The sequence below is a fragment of the Carcharodon carcharias genome, chromosome 23 (genome assembly GCF_017639515.1).
Source record: "Carcharodon carcharias isolate sCarCar2 chromosome 23, sCarCar2.pri, whole genome shotgun sequence".
NCBI classification, from domain to species: Eukaryota; Metazoa; Chordata; class Chondrichthyes; order Lamniformes; family Lamnidae; genus Carcharodon; species Carcharodon carcharias.
Genome location: NC_054489.1, coordinates 35,393,564 through 35,412,230, shown reverse-complemented (window position 1 = coordinate 35,412,230; position 18,667 = coordinate 35,393,564).

Here is an 18,667-nt window from a genome sequence, read left to right as displayed (position 1 = left end):
CACATACACACACACATACACGCACATTCATACTTGCACACATGCACATAGACACAGATTCCACTATTTTCCAATAAATTCCAATAACATTATTATATCTTTCTGACAGTGGCTTTAATGCAGAAAGACCAGCACTGACCTAGATTTGATCTTTAGTCTGTGCTGAGGTAGCAACTGGGTTAGTGATGTGTAGCTATTATTGCCCACAGTGGTTGGGGTTAGAAAGGGAAAAAAAACTCTTCAAATCTTAATTATTTCTAGTCACCACTGATGCAAAATATACATCTGTTGATGTTAGGATTGTCTTGCTGTGAAAGCTCCTATGGACACATTGATTTCACCTATGACTTGAGTGTTGCACCCGAAGGTTGTTAAAGTCTATATACGCAGGCAATGTCTTCCAAGGAGCAGAGAAGTGAGTAAAGGGATTGAGAGACAGATGAAACAATGGGTCAATTTTTTTTTCTTGGTCTAATTCCAACCAGATTATTGAGATGAAAGACTTCTCTCTCTGGGGCTCAACGGATTATATCTTTGGTCATTTCAAACGGGCACAAGTGCAGAGAACAAAACTAGCTGTAACTTAGCACTAGACTTCAATAAATTCTTAGTCTCATTCAGAAGGTACATAGATTATTAGTAAAGAGTGTGGGAATTGTTCTTTTTCTGAAGGTTTTTGGTGGAGTTCCCCAGGAATCAGTGCGAGGACCCCTGCTCTTGGTGATGTATATTCATGACCGAGACCTTTGTGGGCACAGTTTAAAAATTTGTGGATCACAATGAAACTTGGAAGTATTGTGAACCATGAGGAGGATAGTGTAAAACTTCAAAAGGTCATAGCCAGGTTGGTGGAATGTGCAGGTAAGTGACAAATGAAATTTAATGCAGAGAAGTGTGCAGTGATTCATTTTAGTAGGAATGTTGCAGAGAGAGACAATATAAAATATAGGCTACAATTCTAAAGTGAGGTGCAGAAGCTGACAATCCTGGGTGTCACAGAGTCATAGAGGTCTACAGCACAGAAAAAGGCCCTTCATTATTCGAGTCTTCACTGGTCAAACAAGTACCTAACTATCCTAATCCCATTTTCCAGCACTAGGCCCATAGCCTTGTATGCCACAGCATTGCAAGTGCACACCCAAATACTTCTTAAATGTTATGAGGGTTTCTGCCTCTACCATCCTTTCAGGCAGTGAGTTCCAGATTCCCACCACCCTCTGGGTGAAAATTTTTTTCCTAACATCCCCTCTAAACCTCCTGCCCCTTACCTTAAATCTATGCCCCCTGGTAATTGAACCCTCCACCAAGGGGAAAAGTTCCTTCCTGTCGAGCCTATCTACACTACTCATAATTTCATACCCCTCAGTCTTGTCCCTCCTTAATCTCCTCTGCTCCAGGGAAAATAACCCCAGTCTATCCAATGTCTCCTCATAACTAAAACTCCCTAGGCAACATCCTGGTAAATCTCCTCTGCACTCTCTCTATGTACAATCAAATCCTTCCTATAATGCGGATTCCAGAACTGCACACAATGCTCTAGCTGTGGCCTAACCAGCATTTTATACAGTTCCAGCATAACCTCCCTGCTCTCATATTTTATGCCTTGGCTAATAAAGGCAAGTTTCCCATATGCCTTCTTGACCACCTTATCTACCTGTTTTGCTACCTTAAGGGACCGATGGACATGCACACCAAGGTCACCCTGATCCTATCATTCATCGTGTATCATTGTGCCTTGTTTGTCCTGCCCAAATGCATCACCTCACACTTATCCAGATTAAATTCCATTTGCCAATGATCAGCCCATCTGACCAGCCCATCTAAATCCTCCTGTAATCTAAGGCTATCCTCCTTACTATGTATCATCCCACCAATTTTCGTGTCATCTGCGAATTTACTGATCAATCCTCCAAAATTCAAGTCTAAATTGTTCATATATACCACAATTAGAAAGAGATCCAACACCGATCCCTGTGGAACCCCATTGGACACAGGCATCCAGTCACAAAAACACCCCTCGATCATCACTCTCTGCTTCTTGCCACTCACCCAATTCTGGATCCAATTTGTCAAATTCCTTGGATCCTATGGGCTCTTACGTTCGTTATCAGTCTCCCATGCAGGACCTTATCAAAAGCCTTCCTGAAGTCCAAGTAGACTACACCTTGTCACCTCTTCGAAAAAATTCAATCAAATTGGTCAGACATGACCTCCCCTTAACAAAACTATGCTGACTGTCCTTGATTAATTCCTGCCTCTCAAAGTGTAGATTAATTCTGTCCCTCAGAATTGCTTCCAATAGTTTCCCCACCACTGAGGTTAGACTGACTGGCCTGTAGTTCCCTGGTTTATTCCTTCCCCCCTTCTTGAATAACGGTATCACATTGGCTGTCCTCCAGTCGTCTGGCACCTCTCCTGTGGCCAGAGAGGTATTGAAAATTATTGCCAGCACCCCTGCTATCTTCTCCCTTGCCTCACTCAACAGCCTGGGATACATTTCATCCGGGCCTGGAGATTTATCCACTTTTAAGCCTGCCAGACCACTTAGAACCTCCTCCCTTTCTATGCTAATTTCTGTAATTATATCACAGTCCTTCTGCCTGATTTCCACACCCACATCATCCCTCTCACTTGTGAACACCGACACAAAGTATTCATTTAGAATCCTACCTAGGTCTTCCGGCTCCACACACAAATTACCACTATGATCCTTAATGGGCCCTACTCTTTCCCTAGTTATCCTCTTACTCTTAATGTACTTGTAAAATAACTTTGAATTTTCTTTTATTTTACCTGCCAATGTTTTTTCATGCCCCTTTTATGCTCTCCTAATTTCCTTTTTAAGTTCCCCTGCACACATTCTATACTGCTCTAGGGCTTCTGCTGTTTTGAGCCCTTGGTATCTGCCATAAGCCTCCCTTTCTCTCTTTATCCAATCCTGTATATCCCTCGACATCCAGGGTTCCCTGGATTTGTTGGTCCCACCCTTTGTCTTTATTGGTATATGTTGGTCCTATACTCTCCCTATTTCCTTCTCGAATGAGTCCCACCGCTCTGACGTAGATTTACCTAAAAGTAGCTGCTCCCAGTCCACTCTGGCCAAATCTTATCTAATCTTATTAAAATCAACCTTCCTCCAATTTAGGACTCTGATTTCTGGCCCACCCTTGTCCTTTTCCATAACAACCTTGAATCTAAAGGAGTTACGATCACCATCTGCAAAATGCTGCCCCACTGATACCTCTACCACTTGCCTGGCTTCATTCCCTAAAATTAAGTCCAGGATCACCCCCTCACTTGTAGGACCTTCTCCAGTACGGCTTAAAAAGCCATCCTGGATGCATTTTAAGAATTCTTCTCCCTCTAAACCTATCACATTATGCATATGTGTGCATATGTGCATAAACCACTGAAGGCGGCAGGACAGGTTGAGAGAGTGATTAATAAAGCGTACAGTATCCCGGACTTTTCAAAAGGGACACAAGCTACAAAAGCGAGGAAGTTATGTTAAACTTGTATAAAACATTGGTTCGACCTCAGTTGGAAAGTTGCATCGAGTCCTGGGTACTACACTTTAGGAAGGATGTGAAGGGATTAGAGAGAGTGCAGGAAAAATCATGAGAATGGTCCCAGGGATGAGGATTTTTGGTTAAGTGGAAAGTTTGGAGAAGTTGGGACTGTTCTCCTTCTAGAGGAGAGAAAGTCGAGAGGAGATTTGATAGAGATATTCAAAATCATAAGTGGTCTGGACAGAATAGATAGGGAGTAACCATTCCCATTGGTGGATACAGGGAAAAGGCATGGGAATGTCATGAGGAGAATTGTGCCTTCAGAGGACTGGCACAGTCAGGACAGGCCAATTATCCTCTTCGTGTGCTGTAACCACTCTCTGATTGTATATCTCATTGGTACAGAATGAAGAAAATTTCAGAGCTTGAGTTTCAGATACTTTCTTGGCACAGGGCAGGAGTACAGTACAGTCGACAATTCTATACTTGATATGGGAGTGCTTTTATATCTACACCTTAGAAATGTCACATTCTGAGTGCTGATTTTGATGATGATATTTTGTTTGCACAAAACATAGCACATAAAAACTTTATGCTTCCATATTGCCAAGAACTGATTGTTAATCAACTTTCAACATGTTTGAACCACAATTGGGTAAGGGAACCAAAGGGATTGAGACAGTTTTATAATTCAGCACACATTGCTGAAGGTCTATAAACAGCTCATAATCCTTTATCCTAAATTCCAATTTCAAGAAACCCAAAATAGACATGTAAGGATGACACCATGGCTTTGGAACAGAAGGTGCCATTCTGAAATTGAAATGCATTCATAATATGGTGCAGCACATGAAGAAGTTGTTTGATTTTCTGGCCAGTGTTATTGTTTGCAGCAATGAGGGTTTTGAGAACAGGCAGAGATTTATTTCAATATTAAAAGCTTTATTTCATTATTAAAAGCCATGGTAATTTTATTTAAATGACGTTGCTTTAATTTCTGATTTCACAGAGGATCTGCTACAAGAGCAGATCAGGGGCTGGGCATTCTGTAGCAATTAACTCACCTCCTGAGTCCCCAGTGCCACCATCTACAAGGCACAAGTCAGGAGTGAGATGGAATGTCTTCCACTTGCCTGGATGAGTGCAAATCCAACAACACTCAAAAAGCTCGACTCAATCCAAGACAATGCAGCTTGCTTGATCGGCAACCCATCTATTGTGTTCAACATTCACTTCCTCCACACCAGCAGGCAGCAGTGTGGACCATCTACAAGGTGCACTGCCGCAACTCCCAGGGGTCTTTTGACAGCATCTTCCAAACTCTCAACCACCAAGAAGGACAAGGGCAGCAGCTGTATATGGGAACTTTATTGCTGTTCCTTCACTGTCGCTGTGTCAAAAACCTAGAACCCCCTCCCCAGTAGCATTATGGGTATACCTACAACACAAGGACTGCAGTGGTTCAAGAAGGTGGCTCACCACCACCTTCTCATAGCCTATTAGGGATGGGCAATAAATCTTGGCCTTCCCAGCGAAGCTCACATCCAGAGAACAAATAAAATAAGCTCAGTCCATTTGTAGGAATTGGGCAATGAAAGAAAGGTATGCCCTGCGATTTCAGGAATTGCATGAATATAGCAGTATCACTGGATTTTCATTACTACAATCTATATTGTTCAAATGTGCACCAGCTTTAGTGTTGCTCTCTCTTCAAAGGGATGGTAAGGATGGTTGTAAGGCATCAAGCTGAGCTACCCAAACCTGGCTTTACTTATGCAGCACACTTACTGGGAAACCCAAGAACTGCCTTCACAAACTACTTACATAGAATCACACAGACTCTACAGGACACAGGGCATTTGAGGCAATTGGTCTATGCTATTGGTTATGCTCCATACAAAACTCCTCCCACCCCTCATCACCTGGTGCTATCAACACAACCTTCCACTTATTTCTCCCCAGTTCTCTTGCCTAGTTTCCCCTCAAAGTCATCTGTGGGAGTCAGTAACTATGTTGTGTCTTCTGTAGGAATCTCGTCTAAAAATAAGGTCAACAATAGTGTCAGGGTTGCTGGTGGCTATAAAGATGATAATGCACCACTGACTTCTGTAAATCTACTTAAGTGGAAATCAGTCAAGGTCAAGCTGCAATGCACAGATTCATTAAACACCTCCCTTCTGAGTTACTTTATGAGGCATACATTTTCATAATTTGCCCCATAGAAATCTATCAAAAGAGTGAAGGACATTGCAAGATGCCCCAAAGTCTAGAATGTTATTAAAGGTGTCTAGGTGATCATCAGACATATCATAGGCATATTGAAGAAGCACATTCACCACCTCCACAGATCACGGTGATTACAGTAGAGCCTGTTGGGGTCTTTGAGATCATTGTTTCCTGTTGTACGCTACACAACATTGCAATCCAGAGAGGCCGGAATAATACAATATCACAGGTAGAGGAGATGGTTGGCCTAGTGCCAATTTGGGCAGAGCTGGACACTGACACTGACAGTGGAGAGATCCTGACTGCAATGCCTCTGCAAGCATTATTTGGTATGTCTTCAAGAGCTTCCCTGGCGCTGCTTCCCCAGTGGGAGGAGTAAGTGAAGTGGCTGACAGCTGGGTGGCAGTGTGTATCTCTATGCCTCCATATGCTTCCTCAGCTTAATTTACACTCGGACTTTGGGCTGTTACAAGTTGAGTGGCAGTGGGTGTCCTAAGATCTGTAGGATATATCATTTCCATCACTTGTGGGCAAAGATAATTTGTGTTTGTAAATACCTCAAAGTGGTGACAATATTGCTGAGCATCAACATAATTATTTTAATTTGTGTGCTTGCCAAACTGGCCCAGCTTCAATAACTGAGCTGCAAGGGCCAGATAGAGTGTCCTAACAATTACCCTCAACCACCCATATTTGGAGCCGAACCAGCTGTTTCTCCACCAGAGTGTATACAGTTACAAGGCACAAAGTTAGTTTGAGAAGAATTTGAGAGTTCTTCCAAAATGCCTTATTCAGAAACACTGATTGGCAGGCAAGAACCAGCCAGCCAGGGTAATCCAAAACTGTAATCAGCTGCTGATGTGTGCTCGCATTATACAAGCACTATGAACTGAATGATGTAATACAGGCACTCCAGCAATGGAAACATTGCCTGTGGCTTTTCCTCAGATTGCATGAATACCCCAAATACCCAATGGGACAACACATGGCCTTTTAAAGAGGAACAGAGACTTTTCTGTCCATGGTGTTGGTCCAAATAGCAATCCCCTCCCTCCTCCAGAACTACCTCTGGCTGTAGCCTCCTAAGGGATCTAGGGAGGGGGAACTGCATGAGGAATAATCTAGTAAAGCTTAGCAGCTTTTGATGGGATGAGTTTCAGGGCTCTACATTGTTTACTCTTTGCATTAAACATAACTTAAGACTTAAGTTGTCCACGTTCTTTAAGAGCTTGTGGTTTCAACAGGGTTAATTAGATTTTCCATACCGATCAGTTCATCGAGTTGGATAGGACACAGGGACATTCTGTTGCAATGTTCTTCAATAGGAAACGTTGTCTTGGGCTTCTAGTGGTTGTGGTTATTTGCCTTGGACGTGAACTCTTATGGAATGTATGGGTCAGCTATATATTATATACTGAAAACACCATGTGGTAACACTGAACATGGTTTGCATTACTGGCAGCATTATAATGCTGCCGCTTGTTGTAAAGTACTGTGCATAACTATTATGGGTAAAATGTTTTAAAATTCATTTTCTCTTTTGGGGCATGGTTTCCATGGGTGCCGAGAATCCTCAGTCCATTGCCTAGGTTTGCATTCTTTGTGTGTGCCAAACCTGTAAGAGTTGACAGGCTATTGAACAATGGGAGCATCATAAAGAAGCACAATCCTCATCCAATGCACATTCTTCTGCAGCAGTCAGTGATTAGAAGTGGGAACTCTGGATGTTTTTTCTCTTCCCAAGCACAGGAACTCTGAACCGAGCTGTGACCTATTTGGGATCAGCTAAGTGGCAATCTCACTTTGGACCTTCCTTATGGCCAACTACTGAACCGGGCAATGGGCCTTCAAAGGAACTGAGCAAGAAACTTGACTGAGACTGCAGTAAGATTGAGATGTTTTTCTTCAGAGGTTACTCAATAAAGGTTCCATTTTTCTTTCACTACCTGCAGAATATTAAGGCCACTTTTTAAAAATTCTTTCATGGGATGTGGATATCACCATCAAGGCCAACATTTATTGCCCATCCCAATTGCCTTTGAGCTGAGTGGCATGCTTGGCCATTTCATAGAGCAGTTAAGAGTCAACCACATTGCTGTGTCTGATGTAGGCCAGACCAGGTAAGCATGGCAGATTTCCTTCCTCAAAGGGGGATTAGTGAATCAGATGGGTTTTTACAACAATTAATATTCTTTATATTCCAGGATTTGAATTCCAGCAGTTGTCTTGGTGGGATGTGAACCCATATCCCCAGAGCATTAACCTGGGATTCTGAATTACTAACCTAGTGACATGATCACTACGCCGCCACCTCATGGGCTGAATCCTTGAATGGACACCATTGGTGATAAGCAACATTTTTAAGGAGTGCTGGTCTGTCCCTTTAGCTTCCACCCATTAACTTAGCTAGATAGAAAACATAGGCCTGTTGCCCCAGTGATTTTCCAATTAGTATTCCCCATATGTTCCTCTCTTCGCCAGGAGCTCCCAATCAGACGTCAGCCTCATAATGTCCTTATCATGGATGATTAGCTAACACAAAAGAAGATTGAACATGGGACTTTTCTGGTGTGCAACGCTCACCACGCCATGTAGCACACTGCACATGATGGCACACATTCAGCTATTAGCAAAGCAAACTCTTGCTTCCTATTGCAATACAAGACATTAATTTGGTTTTGAAGGCAAAGGTTGGCACTGGGAGGTTGGAAAAGGAGACACTGCAGTCGATCTTGACTGTGCAATGGTACAAAATAGGTGATTGCGAATCACCAGCCTGTTTTACGTCTCTCCAGATTTGTATTTCCGTTGGAGTCAATTTGCTATCACCTATTTTGTGGTTAGAATCTGGATCCTGCGACCACACAGGGCAGGATTTTACATCCCGTGGGCGGGCATGTGCCTGACCCGATCAGGCGTAAAATAGCAGGCGATGACATTGGTGAGTGTCCCAACGTCATCGCGACTCGTGTGCTATTTTGGTTGGCAGGCGCGCGCTTGAGTTGGCAACAGGCCCACCAACAATTAAAAGGCCTATTAAGGGCATTAATCAATTAATTAAAAGCTCTTTCTCACTGCCCATCCTGCTTTATGGTTGCCAAGTGGGTGAATCTTCCAGGCGGCCTTTGGATTTTTCAGGAAACCCCATCCATGGGCAGGATAAGGTTTCCAACATTAATTTAAAAAATAAATAAAAATGTTTTGACGGCATTTTCACTACATCCTTCTTCGTGTGAGTGAGTCCTATGTGGGGACATGTTTTTCACATGCTCAGAATCTTTATTCTTGAACTTAGAATTCTTTAGCACCCTGAGGCAGCTCCTTCAGGGAGCTTTCACTGCGCGCTCTCCTGCGCATGCACAGACTTATGCGCTCACACTCCTCCTGCCCTCGCCCCGCTCCAGCAGCGTGAAATCTCGGCCGGGGGCTGATTACCGGTGGCGGACTCCTGGGCCTCTCCTGGGCCTGCCCAGTCCTCCCGCCCGATGACCTGAAAATCCTGCCCATCGATTCATTGAGTCAAATGAAATAGATGCATTTAGGGGAAGCTTGGCACATGAGGGGGTAAGGATTAGTCAGACAAAAGTTTGTTAAGGACAAAGAAATCGTCAAGTTGCAAAAAAATGTTTTGGATTGGGGGATAGTGGATTTTAGTAAAATAAGGCAGGATCTGGCCACAGTAGACTGGGAACAGTTACTCATGGGGAAATCTACAGCGGAACATCGGGGGGTGTTCAAAAAGGAAATGGGGAGGGTACAGGCTCAACATGTTTCCTCCAGGGTAATAGGAAGGAATAAAAAGCCCAGAGAACCATGGATGACCAGAGATATTCAGATTACGATGAGAAGGAAAAGAGAGACTTTTAGCAGGTACAAGGGAAGCAAATTAGCAGAGGCATTATTGGAGTACAGAAAGTGCAGGTGGAGCTTAAGAAAGCAATTAGGAGAGCAAAGAGGGGATATGAGAAAGCTCTGGCTGGTAAAAGTAGGGAAAATCCCAAGATATTCTATAAGTATATCAATGGGAAGAGGATAACCAGGGAAAGAGTAGGGTCCATTAGGGATCAAGGGGGCAATCTATGGGTGGAGCCAGAAGACATTGCTAGTGGGTTGAATGAGTACTCCACATCTGTTTTCACCCAAGAGAATGAGGATGAAGGTATCGAGCTTGGGGAGAGAGACTGCGAGGTTCTTAAGCAAATTGATATAGGAAGTATTGGAGGTGTTGGCAGGTTTAAAAGTAGACAAATCTCCAGGTCTGGATGATTTATGTCCCAGACTGCTGAGGGAGGCAAGGGAGGAGATCACAGAGGCTCTGACCAGAATTTTTAATTCCTCTCTGGCCACGGGGGAGGTGTCACAGGACTGGAGAACAGCTAATGTGGTTCCGCTATTTAAGAAGGGTTGTAGAGATAAGCCAGGGAAATACAGGCCTGTGAGTCTCATGTCAGTGTAGGGAAACTATTGGAGAAAATTCTGAAGGAGTGTATCTATCTCCAATTGGAGAAGCAAGGTTTGATCAGGGATAGTCAGCATGGCTTTGTCAGAGGGAGGTCATGCCTAACAAATTTGATTGAATTTTTTGAGGAGGTGACCAGGTGTGTAGATGAGGGTAGTGCAGTTGATGTAGTTTATATGGATTTCAGCAAAGCCTTTGACAAGGTCCCACATGGGAGATTTATAAAGAAGGCAAATGAACATGGGATACAAGGTAATTTGATAAGGTGAATTCAAAATTGGCTTAGTTGTAGGAGACAGAGCGTGATGACAGAAGGATGCTTTAGTGACTGGAAGCCAGTGTCCAGTGGCGTACCACAGGGATCTGTGCTGGGTCCCCTATTATTTGTCATTTATGTAAACGACTCAGATGACTATGTGGGGATTAGTAAATTTGCGGATGACACAAAGATTGGCCGGGTGGTTAACAGTGAGGTTGAGTGTCTTGGGCTACAAGAAGATATAGATGGGATGGTCAAATGGGCAGATAAGTGGCAGATGGGATTTAACCCTGAAAAGTGTGAGGTGATACACTTTGGAAGGAGTAATTTGACAAGGACGTAATCAATGAACGGCATGGCGAAAGCAAGTTCTGAGGAACGAAGGGACCTTGGCGTGTGTGTTCATAGATCTCTGAAGGCAGAGGGGCATGTTATTGGGCTGGTGAAAAAAGCATTTGGGACACTTGCCTTTATCAATCGAAACATAGATTACAAAAGTAGGGAGGTCATGTTGGAGTTGTATAGAACCTTGGTGAGGTCACAGCTGGAGTACTGTGTGCAGTTCTGGTCACCACATTATAGGAAGGATGTGATTGCACTGGAGGAGTGGCAGAGGAGATTCACCAGGATGTTGCCTGGGATGAAACATTTAAGATATGAAGTGAGGTTGGATAGACTTGGGTTGTTTTCGTTGGAGCAGAGAAGAATGAGGGGTGACCTGATTGAGGTGTACAAGATTATGAGGGACATGGACAGGGTGGATAGGGAGCAGCTGTTCCCCTTAGTTGAAGGTCAGTCACAAGGGGGCATAAGTTCAAGGTGAGGGGCAGGAGGTTTATGGGGGATGTGAGGAAAAACTTTTTTACCCAGAGGGTGGTGACAGTCTGGAATGCGCTGCCTGGGAGGGGGTGGAGGCGGGTTGCCTCACATCCTTTAAAAAGTACCTGGATGAGCAGTTGGCACATCATAACATTCAAGGCTATGGGCCAAATGCCAGTAAATGGGATTGGGTAGGTAGGTCAGGTGTTTCTCACGTGTTGGTGCAGACTCGATGGGCCGAAGGGCCTCTTCTGCACTGTGTGATTCTGTGATTCTGTGAAAAGCAAAATACAGCAGGTGTTAGAAATCTGAAATAAGGACAGAAAATGAAAGCAATACTTGGTAAGTCTGGTAGCAGCCAAACTCTCCACAGATGCTGCCAGACTTGCTGACTACTTTTTCTCATTATTCTCGGACTTTTTTTAAAATTAAGGATTCGGAAGGTATGTTGATAGGGTTAGATGAAAGCAAGTGGGAGGAGACTCAATGGAGCATTGACATGCTGGGTCGAAAGGCCTATTTCTGTGCCATGTAACTCAATGCACTCCAACATCTTTGGACAAAGTGTGAACAGGGATAGAAGCCACAATGAACTGAACAGTGATCTGGGTGTGAGTATAACCATCAAGGTAACTGGCGGGAAAATGGTAGCTTGATTTTGTCCCAATGCCATTTACTGAATCGATTTTTAAATGAGAACAATAAAAACAGTGTAATCAAAGTGCTTAAAATTAATCAGAGTTCATCAGTTTAAACGTACAAATTTCTTTTAGATGAGCATTGTCCTAACTCCCCATGAAATGCATCAGCCATGTTTGGGTTTATCCCTTCAGGCTTTCATGAACCGAAGGCTTATTCTCCCTTTAACACAGATGAAGGAATCTTTGGTGTACCCACTGCCTCAGCTACAAAGCCCATGCAACTGCTTGTTTTCACACATCATAGGCTTATACTCGGGGCTATTCTTCAGCTGTCAGCTTTTTTTGGGAGCTGATAGCCGCCAGTCTTCCAGTGTTGGCAGGGATGATATTGTAATTATCTTAGCCGTATTCCTTGCTTTAGTTCTACTCATCTGTTTTACCTCATGAGGGAATGTGAGTTAGTTAAGCTCATTAAGCTACATGTTTATTTGAGATTTCAAATAAAAGCATGTAACATGCTGGAACTTCATTAAACCATTCTCTCTGGGCCAATGGTTTGGAGTGACTCAGCACGTTGTGTTGAATTGGAGCTTGGGACAATTACTGAATCCAGTGATGCTGCGGTGGTCCGGTGCTTCGGCTTTTTAAAGCATTTGGTGGGGTTTATTACTGTTGCTTGCACCTCTGAGGTGCCTCTGAACCTCAGCCCCACAATTTGAGATGCCTTGTGGAAATTTCCTTCCTGCCTTTCCATTCTGCATGGAGGGCTTTCCTGCATAAGCACACACTGGAATCCTCCCTTTTACCATCAGGAATTTTGGGTGGAGGGCGTTTCATGCGGCAGTCCCCTGCAATAAAAGGTTAAGGTGGTTCACGGGCTCCCAGGATGCCTGTATTTTCTACAACCTCGAGGAGCCTGTGTTCCATGTGTATATAAATTGTCCGGGGCTGCAGCCGCTGTTCCACTTTTTGAGGGGGTTGCTCCTCACGTTTTGGCTGCATTTCAGCCCCACGCTCCCAATCTCCAATCTGAGTGGGGTTTGGCGGGGACTCTTGCTCCTGGGCCTGGTCATGGTGGCCATTAACAGGTCCAGGAAGCAGGCTGTGGAGGGGGTCATTAGACACGACTGTCTGCCTCTATTCCATGGCTACCTTCATGCCTGGAGAGGGAGCATGTGGTGTCCGTTCATGGCTGGTGGGTGCCACAGGGGCTGGAGTGCATCCTCAGTCCTGGGAACAGTGTTTTATTTTAATTTAATTTGATAAGTTTCTTTTAAAGTTTTGTCTTTTTGTTACAGTGCCCCTTTAAGGGGCTATTAATTTGTTTATTAGTTTATTTATTAATTCGTTTATTTTCTTTTATTGGCACTTAAAAGAGCATACACATAGGGGATAGCTGGGACACTGGGTATGTGGAAGTTCAGCTGTGAAACTGCATTAGGGTTAACCCTAAGCCAAATGCAAGCTAATCAATTCTCCCAATAAAGAAAAGCTCAAAATTGCTTCTAGTGCCTAAGGAATGCCTCAGCGTTTTTTGGTGCTGCGCTGAAGAAGTGGGGATTTAAGGGGAGCTGGCTAAGTGTATGAGGGAACAAGGAATATGTTGATAGGGTGAAATGAAGGCTCATGTGGAGTATAAACATTGGCATAGATCTGTTGGGGTGAATAGTCCGTTTCTGTGCAATGAAATTCTATTAAGTTGTAAAGCAAAGAAGAAAAATTTTTCACTGCCTCAGCTTATTGTGAAGTGATGGATCATACAACAGTTCATTTAAAGGGCACAATGTAAAGAAAAGTGTTCTAGGGCTAATTTGCTTTTTGTTTTTATTCCCCCCCACCCCCCCCCACCCCCACCCGCCCTCCCCCCTCCCCACCCCCTCCCCCAACACACACCAACCCCCTTGCTGGCATGGAGTTTGTCATAACCCTTTGGTGACACCTGTGCCATTACGGGCATCAGTGGGAACTCGCTAGGCTGACCTTGAAAGAAGAGTAGAATATAAGGACATACAGCAGTCTGCAGACCTTGTGTCCTCCAGCCAGGACCAACAAACCTGCAACTACTAATAAGATGTGCTGGTTTTCAGTGCAAAGGGTTGTCCATGACTGGAGGACCACATGGTGAGGGGTACAATAAAGCTTTGGGCAGCTGCCGCAAAGGTGCAACAGGGAAAGGCCACTGTTTAAGACCTTTCAGCTATAGTACACCAAGGGTTAAAAACTGGAGAAGACCCCTCAGGCTGTATGTTTAACATGCAATGAACCTTGTAAATATTAACTATAATTGTAAATTTAAAGAGCAACATACAGTATTGGAAGAAACTGATTTGGCTTACACCTTGTCAATTTTGAACGGTCATGTAATGTGCCTTAATAAATTTTATGAGTAAAGTATATTTTTGGGAAAAAAAAATCTGCTGACAAGTGGAATTGCTTTGGCCAATCTTGGAGGTCACTTGATGTCACCCTTTGGGATCTTTCAGTGACTCCAACATCATTCTTACAAGCTAACACTAATTCATTCATAGAAATGTTTGACATTTAAACGATTTCTCCTCATCTCATTTTAGGTCGTCTGATCAGTTTCTGAAGTACTTTTAAAAAAAACAATAAACCTTATTTTGGTCAAGGATGTTCCCCCTTACATTTCACAAATGATATGGCAGTTCACAACTGAGCTTTACAACTGAACTAGCGAATCCTATCAGGGATTGTGTTCTTGAAGAACACTGGAAATGCTACGAAACATTCAGAAGCAGAAATGGGGCTGAATTTTCTGGCTGGCAGGAGGAGCAGATGGGGACCGGGCACAGGCGGGTGTGGACCCGATCATCGCCCGCGATCGGGTCCACGCTGCCATTTTAGGCAGGCGAGCCAATTAAGGCCCGTCCAGCATGAATTGCGGCTCCCGAGGACAGCGGGAGTGGGCAGGTGGCGGTGGGACTACAATAAACGCTGGGACCACTGGCCACCCGGGTGGCCTGTTTTAAAAAGCTGCTGCAGCCTTTCCAAGGCTGTGAATCACAGCCAGTGGAAGGGCTCCCCAGGGCGTTCTGGTGAGCAGGCCAGGCAGGAGGGTGGAGCAGGGAGGCACTTTGCCCCTTGTTTTTCCGATGACTGCCTTGCTGCCCTCCTCGAGGAGGCGGGAGGTGCTTGTACCCCAGGACGGGAGGAGGTGGCCCCACCACATGACCAAACGTGCCTGGGAGGAGGTGGCGGAGGTGGTGAGCTCCCGTGATGTGGTGTGGTGCACCTGGGTCCATGTCGCAAGCGTTTCAATGACCTGTTGCGCTCAGGAAGGGTGAGTACCATGTTGGCACTTGTCACTTAACCCAGCAGGTAGGCTTTCCCCCCTGGTGCCCCCCAGGTCTGAGTATACTGACTGCATTGAAGCATTGACGGTATGTGTCCTTCGTTGGGTGGGCCAGCAGGTATTGCCCATTCCTAGATCACCCTGAGAGGGTGGTGATGAGATGGGTTCTGCATCCGCAGCATATGGTACACTGAGACCCACGTGACTGTTTTGGGGGCAACCTGGAGGAGCTGCACCTAGGTGCAGTGCTGGAACTCCAGGATGTGTCCAAGTCAGGGTGATGACATGCTGGGAGGGGAGCTTCAAGGTGGCATGGGCACCGGTCGATCTGCTGCCCTCTGCGCTCCATGTGCTTGTGCCTCCTTGTTTTGGGAGATTAGACCATGTGGTACCTAATGTGATTTAGGCAGCATTTGGCAAAGGGGGTGGGTTGGTGGGGGGGAAGAGGCCTGGCATCTTTGTGTGAGTGTTCGGCAGCAGCGGGGTGAGGAGGCACTGGAGCCCTGCAATTTTCCACTCTGGTTGGGGTAGGCCATCCGCAAAGAGAATCCAGGTACAATTAGCACTAATCAATGCTCTACTCTCCTTTTCAGGAACAAAATGCACATAATGTCGCTGAGCGGGTGAGGATTGGATGTGGGCCGGTACAGTTAGCGATTCTCAGCCCTTTCGAGCAGGAAGCCCTAGATTTGAATAGGCACCATGCGCCCAGGTCCCCAGGTGTCAGTGAGGCTGGGGTGCCACGGGCAGGTATGGATGCCCAGCACTAAGGTCACCATTGTTCTCCCAACAGCCATGGCAGTGCTGAATGTTCAGTGATTGAAGTTGGCAACATGGCTTGACCATTGCTTATGGAAGGATGAGCGCATAATGACCCAGAGGACAGGGATGCACATTGACATTGTCTCCACGTTAACTGATCCAATGTCCTTATACTTCCTTTCAGCATCAGCGGAGCAGGGCCAGGAGGAGGAGCAGCAGAGACCCCCTCTCACACCTGACGGCCCTTAAGTCTCACCAGTGTCACACCATCTCTGTCAGGCAGGCACCAATGCAAATATTAGCACCTCGGTGGGGATTAGATCATCGTCTAGTGTCCCGGGGCACAGCGGTGAGGGCACTTCACAGTCGCTGGAGGAGCTGACAGAGACAGAGAGTGCCCATGGCGCCAGCAGTCAGAGGGCTGCAGGGGACCAGGCACATGCTCAGTTGGTGCCTGATGTTGTGCCTTTGGAGCCGTCCGCAATGCTGCAGGTGCAGGAAATGCAGCCGGGTGTGCGGGAGCATCTGGGGGAGTTACATGAGGCTATGTCTGGCTTGGTGTCCGTGGTGGAGGAGCTTATGCTGATATCACCAAAGCAATGAGCCTCATATCCAAGAGCCATGCATCCTCCATGGAAACAGTGCCGACTCTCATGGAGAGGCTCCTCCAGGGAGACCAATCACAGCTTCCTGGAGATGCGCTCAGACCAGCAAGCCCTCACATTAGCATTGACCTCGGCTGATCAGTGCCAGTGTGGGAGATGTTCTAGGCACCAAGTTTCCCAGCTCGGTGCCCATCCATCCACAGTGAGCAGGGAGGTCCGAAGTCACCTCACGTCAGTGTATCAGCTGCCTGTTGTCTCTGTGGGCTCCTCTCAGGGCGCTCTGGATGAGGGCAGCAGCTCCTCCGCCCCTCTGCCAGTGACCATTGCACCTGGTGAGGCTGCGACAACTGGGGAGATGCCAGCTGTGAAACTGGCCGCTTCCTCCCAGGCGGGGCCAGCACAGGCTCCACAGGCCAGAGGACGACCGACAAGGTCATCGAGGACAACAGGACAGCAGAGTGAGCAGGCTGGCTCAGATGCCACTCCCAGTGAGGGGGCAACACCAAGATGTAGCACCCGTAAACGTAAACATAAGGCACCTTAGGCACACCATGGGTTCATCACTGGTGCTTTTGTGTTGGCCTGCAATGAGGTTTTTATGAGTTGGTGTGATTTTTAACACCTTTGTCATTTTGTTTCATTAAGTTTCTTTGGTTGCAATATTAAATTCAGAAATGTCACCATAGCTGATGTTGCCTCTTTTGTTCTGCATATGGATGGTTTCCAATAATGTAATGAGTGTTTTGTGGGACTTTAGTAACAAGGACCTTAGTTAATGTTCCTATCCAGGCAGGTTTTGCACTTAGGTCTCGAGTATGGAGCATACAGCCCAGGCTTGTCCTGGAGGTCCATACTTGGTGTGCTAGTTGAAGCTTCAGTGGATTGAAGCCTCCGGGTGTCCCTGCCTCCCTGGATTATGCCCGGGTCAGCATCTACCCCCTCAGCATTTCCCTGTGCCTGCTCATCCTCAGACTCACAGCTGGACTCATGGCCTGCATCCAAGGGTTTTAAAGGAAGTGGCTGCAGAGATAGTGGACTCACTGGATTCTAGGAGGGTCCCAGCAGATTGGAAAATCACTAATGTGACACCCCTGTTCAAGAAGGGAGGGAGACAAAAAGCAGGAAACTATAGGCCAGTCAGCCTAACATCTATAGTTGGGAAAATGCTAGAGTCCATTATTAAGGAAGAAAAAGCAGGACATTTAGAAAAGCTGAACACAATCTGAGTCAACATGGTTTGAAAGGGAAATCATGTTTGACAAATTTGCCAGAGTCCTTTGAGGATATAACAAGCAGAGTTGATAAAGGGGAACTGGTGGATGTAGTGTATTTGGATTTCCAGAAGGCATTCGATAAGGTGCCACACAAAAGGTTATTGCACAAGATCGGAGCTCATGGTATTGGGGGTAATATATTAGCAAGGATTGAGGATTGATTAACACACAGAAGACAGAGAGTCAGGGCTAATGGGTCTTTTTCAGGTTGGAAAGATATAACTACTGGAGTGCCACAAAGATCAGTCCTAGGGCCTCAATTATTTACTATCCATATTAATGACTTAGAGGAGGTGGTAAAGTGTAATGTATCCAAGTTTGCTGATGATACAAAAATAGGTGGGAGGGCTTGTTGTGATGAGGACATAAGGAATCTGCAAGGGGATGTAGATAGGTTAAGTGAGTGGGCAAAAACTTGGCAGATGGAGTTTAATGTAGGAAAGTGTGAAGATATGCACTTTGGTAGGAAGAATCAAAAGGCAGACTATTTAAATGGAGAGAGAATCCAAAAAAAGTGCAGCACAGAGGGATCTGGGTGTTCTTGTGCATGAAGTACAAAATGGTAACATGCAGGTGCAGCAAGTAAATAAGATGGCAAATGGAATTTTGACCTGCATTGCTTTGAGATTGGAGTTTAAAAAATAGGGAAGTCTTGTTACAACTGTAGAGGGTGAGGCCGCACCTGGAGTACTGTGTACAGTTTTGGTCCCTGTATTTAAGAAAGAACATACTGGCATTGGAGGCAGTTCAAAAGAGATTCACTGGGCTGATACCTGGTATGAAGTGTTTACTTATCAAGA